The sequence below is a fragment of the Oratosquilla oratoria genome, chromosome 35 (assembly GCF_046742065.1).
Source record: "Oratosquilla oratoria isolate Oo_2021 chromosome 35, ASM4674206v1, whole genome shotgun sequence".
Classification (NCBI taxonomy): Eukaryota; Metazoa; Arthropoda; class Malacostraca; order Stomatopoda; family Squillidae; genus Oratosquilla; species Oratosquilla oratoria.
In genome coordinates this window covers 41,756,014-41,763,513 of record NC_134811.1, presented here as the reverse complement: position 1 = coordinate 41,763,513, position 7,500 = coordinate 41,756,014, and positions in this window count along the sequence as shown.

Here is a 7,500-nt window from a genome sequence, read left to right as displayed (position 1 = left end):
ACAGTGTACCGTAAGCCCACCCACTCAGGGAGTTACCTTCACCTTTTTAGCAATCACCCTGACAATGTTAAGAAGTGTTGCTTCTGGCCTTGTCTTGAGGGGTTTCAGGATTTGCAGTCCTCAATTTCTGGATCATGAGATTGAGGGGATCAAATATCAACTTGAGAAGTTGGCATATCCACCTTGGTTTCTGGACGAAGCCCTCAGTAAGGCTAGGGCCAACCATTTTAAAACTTTCGTCCCCTCAAGTTTTCACCGCTCCTTTAAGGACATTTTAAAAATTCCATTCAATAGTACCATCAGTTCTTCTACTATGTTGTTTCCTCATGAACGTCTCACTATTGCCTATCACTATCCTAACACCGTGCGTAAGCAAATTGTGAACGTTCAACAAAAACCGAAGGAAGTTGAGTCACCTGGTGTTTATTGTTTGCCCTGCAAAGATTGTGATTTGGTTTACTTGGGTCAAACCGGGAGAGACTTGAACACTAGATTGGCAGAACATAAAAGGTCAATTAGGTATGGGCAAGAAAATTCGGCTGTATTTCTTCATGCCAAAAATAAGAATCATTCTTTCGATTGGGGTAAGGCCAGATTAGTGTCCAAGTCCCACTGCTGTTTCAGGAGGAAAATAGTCGAATCAGCAATAATTGAGGAATGCCCTAATATTAATATTTCTAAAGGGCAGTGGACTCCTGACATCATTTCACGCGCGGTAGTTAACAAACTTGTACTGACATTACAACCCCCCCTCTCCCCACCCCCTCCCTCCTCCACCACCCCAGTGTGTCTCGCGCCTGAGTGAGGTCATCTGTCCACATCCCTTCTCTTCTCTGTAGCTTATAAGTCCCCTCTGTACTCTGTCTTATGTACTTTCCTGAAGAGGGCTACAGTTGATAGCCGGAATATAGGATTCTTCTTTATTCGAAGTTTATTTTCTCCAACTGTGGGTTTCCTGTGTGTTACTTACAAATGTGCTACTACATTTCTGTTTAGAAATATATATATATATATATATATATATATATGTGTGTGTGTGTGTGTGTGTGTGTGTGTGTGTGTGTGTGTGTGTGTGTGTGTGTGTGTACATATATATATATGTACACACACATATGTACACATGACATTGCCAAATTAGAAGTGAAAGAAGTTTTTAGAATCAAAAGGGTCAAATGGCATATTTTTCAACAAACCATACCATCCATTGATAAGGAAGTGCTTTTAGACTATTGCTTCTGCAATATGAGATCCATTTGTGACCGTCTTGCCAAGAAATTAAAAAATAAGTTACAACAACTTATTGATAATAGTGATTGGACCAAACATGCTAACAGTGAGTTTGTAGTTAATCTTTCTGACAAAATTCTTAATACTAATGAGAAAACAGCTTTAGGATATGGACTTAGTTTTGCCAACAATTCAAATCCAACAAATTTTGTCAGCATTGGTAAAGCTTTCTGTAATTTAAAGAACCATGATTTATCAGTTGAAGATTTCAATATTTGTAAAGGAATTGTTTATGGTGCTTTATCACAAGAGGTTGTTCCTAATTGCCCAGAACGTTTTCAGAAGGCAATTATTAGTCTTAAAAAAGATAATCATTTACATTTCACTAAAGCAGATAAATCTAATGCAGTTGTCATTTTAAACAAGGTTGATTATCTTAGAAAAATGAGTGATTTATTAGATGATAACAATACTTACACACTTCTTAACAAAAATCCTACAGAAGCAGTTAATAGTTATTATAATAAGAAATTAAAAGAACTGCTTCATAAGAATAGAGACCTCTTACAGAAATTCATTTCAATTAGTCCCCCTTTGCCACATATGTATGGTCTCATTAAGACTCATAAATGTAACAACCCCGCTAGACCTATTGTTTCGTCAATTGGTTCCGCTTCTTACAAGCTTTCCAAATGGCTAGTTACTATCCTTAGCCCTTTAGTAGGTACAATCTCTTCTTCTCATGTTACAAACACTTCTGATTTAATAGACAAACTCCATAATATTAAACCTAATTATAAATTTACATTGGTTAGTTTTGATATAGTCAGTTTATTCACAAAAGTTCCCATAAATGATTTATTATTTTACCTTCAAGATGAACTTAATAAACATGTTCTTCCATTGCCATCATCTACATTGATTGAACTAATTAAGTTATGTGTCAAAGATTGTAAGTTTCAATTCAATGGTAATTTCTATTCCCAAAAATTCGGTATGAGTATGGGAAACCCTTTATCCCCAGTTTTAAGTAATTTATACATGGAATTTTTTTAAACTAAAATATTACGCACATTCTTCCCCCCTAACATCCCTTGGCTTAGGTATATTGATGACATTTTATGTCTTTGGCCAGAAGAAAAAAATGTCCATAATCTTTTAACTAAGTTGAATACCCTTGTTGATTCTATTAAATTTACTTTAGAAATTGAGAAAAATTGTACCTTACCTTTCTTAGATTGCACTATCCTACGTCATGACAATAGCCTTAAATTTAAAGTATATCGTAAACCAACCAATGTAAGTTCATATATTCATTATTATTATTCTCATCCAAATAATATTATACGTACAGTATTTGCCTCAATGTATTTAAGAGCTTCTCGTATTTGTTGTCCTGAATTTATTGATGAAGAAATCAGAAATGTTTTTAACATTGGGCTAGAATTAAAATACCCTAAGCAATTCCTTGATATTGCTTACAATTTTGCAAGGAAATAATTTTTAACTCCTCAGCCTAAATCACCTTTCAATTATCATAATGTTTTAATTTTACCATTTCAAGAAAATTTGTTAAGTGTCACAGAATTATTAAAAAGATTTAACGTAAAGGTAGTTTTTAAACATGATAGTACAGTAAAACATAAACTCATCAACAATAGTATTGAAATTAAAAAAGGATGCATTTATAAAATTCCTCGCAAAATGTGTAATCAATTTTACATAGGTCAAACTGCCAAACCCTTAAACATTAGAATTGAACAACACAAGAAAAATGTTAGGGATGGCAATCATTCTAGTGGTATATTCAACCATATTGAATTAAATAATCATCCAGTTGATTGGGGTAATGTCCAGGCAATCCATTATACCAACAACATAATAGCAAGAAATTTAATAGAGTGCAGTTTGATTCATACCACCAGTAATCAAAATACCAACCTACATAAAGGCTTGTACAAACTTGATAATTTAATTTGTCAAGAAATTAGTAAGATAATATCAGATAAAATGTAATCCAACGAATTGACCTAATGTCGCCCTATATCATTAGTAGAAACAGTGACCCTTGGCGACTGTGACCTGATGTCGCCCCACCATCGTAAGATAATTGACAATGACCTTCCGCTCTCCAGGGGGTAATTGGTCGCTACGCTTATTCAAACTGTCCTTGTTCCTTTGTATCATGTATATATTGTCTATGTATTCCTATCACTATGTACTTGTTGCACTGAAGATGTAATATACGAAAGCGCTCTGCTTCGTTAGTTTCTTTTTCCAAGTGGTCTACTTTGCATAAGTGAACACACCTACCCGTGTTCTTATTAGCATATATATATACATATATATGTATGTATATATATATATATATATATATATATATATATATCATAAATGATTACAAAGGAATACAAAGGAGGAGCATGCCTACAGGCGTTCCTTTATATAACAGATAAATAACTAAAAATAACAATTAATAAAATAAATAAATATATATACAAAGTTATATAAAAGACAACCAGGTAAATAGTAAATTGTAATAGATGGAGAGATAAATAATTATAAATAATAATGAAATAAATCGTAATAAACAGACAAATAATAACAAGGAAATAAACAAATAATGTAAAATAAATGACAGGCATTACAACATCTTCATTATAATTTTATCTAAACGAATCTTAAGGCTTCTAACTGAACTACAATGCACTGCCTCTACAGGTTGTTTATTCCATTCATTATTACACTGTTTTTACTCACTTCCAAATTGATTATTTCCTTTATTTTGAGACCAGTTTTTCTTGTCTTATTCTCATTCATTGTGAATATGTTGTCACTTTTGATGTTGTCAATTTCGTTTCGGATTTTAAAGGCCTGTATCAAGTCACCTCTGAATCTACACTTATTTAGGGAAAATAGATTTAAATGTTTTAGTCGATTTTCGTATATCTTATGTTTTATATTTGGAATCAGTTTTGTGACTCACCTTTGTACTTTTTGCAATATGTCAATATCTTTAATGAGATTCGGTGACTAAACGGAAACAGCATATTTCAAATGTGGACAAACTAACGATTTACATGGTTTATTAATGAGAGGTGGACTTATAAAGTCAAAAGTTCCCGTAATCAGTCATAAAATTTTATTTGCTTTCTCAGAGGCTAAAATACACTGCTCAGATGATTTGTGATCGTTAATGATAATTACGCCGAGATCCTTTTCACTCTACAATTTTGTCATTTTTACCTATGTGCATAACTTTGCATCTACTTGTGTTGATTTTTATTAGCCATTTTTCAGACCATTGCTGTAGTTTATCTAAATCTTCTTGAATATCTAATTGATTTAAGTGATAGTTTGCCACTCCACACAGTTTTGAATCATTAGCAAATTTGGAGAAAATAGATTTCAGTCCGTGGTCTATATCATTTATACATACTATGAATAGACGTAACCCAAGAACGGAATGCTGAGGAACTCAACCCGTGACATTTTACCATCTAGAAGTTTTGCCATTAAGAATAACTCTGTGTTTTGTTTTCGATCGTTTAACGAATTACTAGTCTAACTTAATAGACTACCACTTATTCCGTGTGAAGATTGTTTAGTAAGTAGTCTTTCGTGGGGGACGGTATTAAAAGCTTTTGCAAAGTCTAGATATATTAAAACTATATTGTTTCCTTTGTCATAACTTGAGGTGACTTTGTTGTAGAATTTGAGTAAATTAGTCGCACAAACACGTTTCTGTCTGAATTCATGCTGTCTATCATTTAGTAAACAGTTACTTTCTAAATGGTGTTCGATAGCATCTTTGATGATAATTTCCATAATTTTTCCTACAATTGAAGTCAAGTTTACAGACCTGTAGTTATTTGGTTTCTCTTTGCCACCTTTTTTTTTTATATGGGAGTAAAGTTAACTAGCTTCAATTCTCTTGAAAATAATATCTAATGGAACAGCAATCTTATTTTTCATATTCTTTAAGATTCTGAGATGCCAACCGTCAGGCTCTGGTGTTTTATTAACTTTGAGTTTTTCTATAAACCATTAATTTTTTCTTTTGTTATATTTACTGTAGTAAGTTCACCCTAGACTTTTCACAGGTTTCAGTTTGAAGTTCACTTTGAGGTGATTCGTTTACGAATACTGAGCTAAAATAGTTGTTTAAGATATCACACATTCCTTCACTTGTGTATTCAATCTGACTGTCAGCAGATAAGAGTGAGCCAAAGTGATTCCTCATAACCTTTTTAACTTTAATGTATTCTCGTTTTTGTTTTTGTTTTGTATTGTTTTTGAATCTCTCTGTATCATTGCATAACTTTGATAGTCATTAGGTACACCCAAACACTTGTATTTCTTAAAAGTTTGTCTCTTTTTAGCAATACTTTTTTCAGTATTTTTGTCACGCTGTTTTGGGCGAGTGAGCCTGGTTTGGATGGTGTCTGTCATTAAACGATATGTAAGCATAAATCATCTTATTAAGCATATTTTGAAATATTTCCCACATCTGATCTGTAGGTCTTTCTCTTAATTTTACCTCCCAATCTGTAAGTTGAAGCTCCTCACGAAGTCCTGTGAACTGATCTTTCTGGGATGTAAAGGGCATTGTGTTCATTGATTACATTCAGAAAGAACAAATTATCAACGGAGAATATTACGCCAAACTGCTGATGGAGCTGCGAAAGGTGATCAAGTCAAAATGGCCCGGAAAACTGACGAAGGGGGTCCTGTTTCACCAAGACAGTGTTCCTGCACACAAGTCAGTGGTTACAATGGCTACTGTGCTTGATTGGGGCTTTGAATTGGTTTATCAACTCCTTTATTCTCCTGATTCGGCACCATCTGACTATTTTCTGTTCCCGAGCATAAAAAAACACTTGGCTGGGAAGCAGTACTAGAATGATGATGAGGTCATATCTGCTGCTGAGGACTTTTCTGGTGACCAGAACGAGAGCTTCTATACCACCGAGATCCAAGCGCTGTAACACCGCTGGAAGAAGTGTGTGGACCGCAGGGGAGACTATGTTGAAAATAAACCATATATGGTTATATTTAATCATTGCATAATTGTGAGGCTATGAACTTTTCAGCCCAACCTTCGTATATTTATGTATATGTATATATATATATATATGTATATATATATATATATATATATATATATATATATATATATATATATATATATATAGATATAGATATAGATAGATAGATAGATATACAGTTGACATTTAAAAATCCGGCATCCTCGGACATATTACCACCTGTGCAATCCTTTATAAGAAAAAATGAGCACTAAGTGAGAAGCAAATTAACTTTTATTGTTTTCCAACTAAATAGAATACAGTACAGGTACAGATGTAAGTAGTTCTACAGAATTTTATTGCAATTTTAATTCAACTAAATAAAACAGATCCTCAAATTTTAAATTAAGAATGTCCTAAGAATTTTAATTCAACTAAATAGAATACTATTGTAATTCTTCAGAATTTTAATCGTTACTTGTACAGTACTAAACCCCAAAAAAGAAGCTAAATAGCAGATGGGCTATCAGGATCATCTTCTTCAAGAACATCCTCAGCAACAGGAACAGGATCATCTTCTTCATCACTAAAAGGGACAGCATCCTCAGCAACAGGAACAGCTTCAACTGTTGATAGTGGTGACAGCACATATGGTTGTCTTGAAGTTGATGGCAGTGAATTATAAATTGTTGATACCGTTGTTGCTTTTTCCTGCTTCCTAGCTATATTCTTGAATATATCGTGCAGTGTCTGTTGCTCCATAAACTTGGGTCTTTCTCTAATAAGTTTATCTTGGCCAAGTAAACATTCATGATTTCTTGTTTATTTACAAAACTTCGTAGCTCTAGTCCAGCCAACAGTTCAGTTGTCAACGTAATTAACCTATCATTAGAGATTTCTTCTCTCACATCTTTCTCATTTTCGTTACTGCTTTCATCTTTATCACTACCTGTACCTGTACTTTTAACCATATACATAATTTCAGAATTAGTGTAGTGAAGAACTGTAAGCACATTATCATCAACATCCATCCATTTTGTTAAAACATTGTCATTTATCCTAGATGAAAGTTCCTTGGCATAAGGATTAGTTACATCTTTAACATAGTAAGTTCATGTATAAGCTGTTTTTGTTGTTGTTGTTTTTTACCCTAAACCCTCCAAAACTATTTTCATTGTCTACGTCAGAATAAGAAGTAAACATTAAACTTGGCCTCAATCTATGCCATCCATTCCTCAGTGTTGAT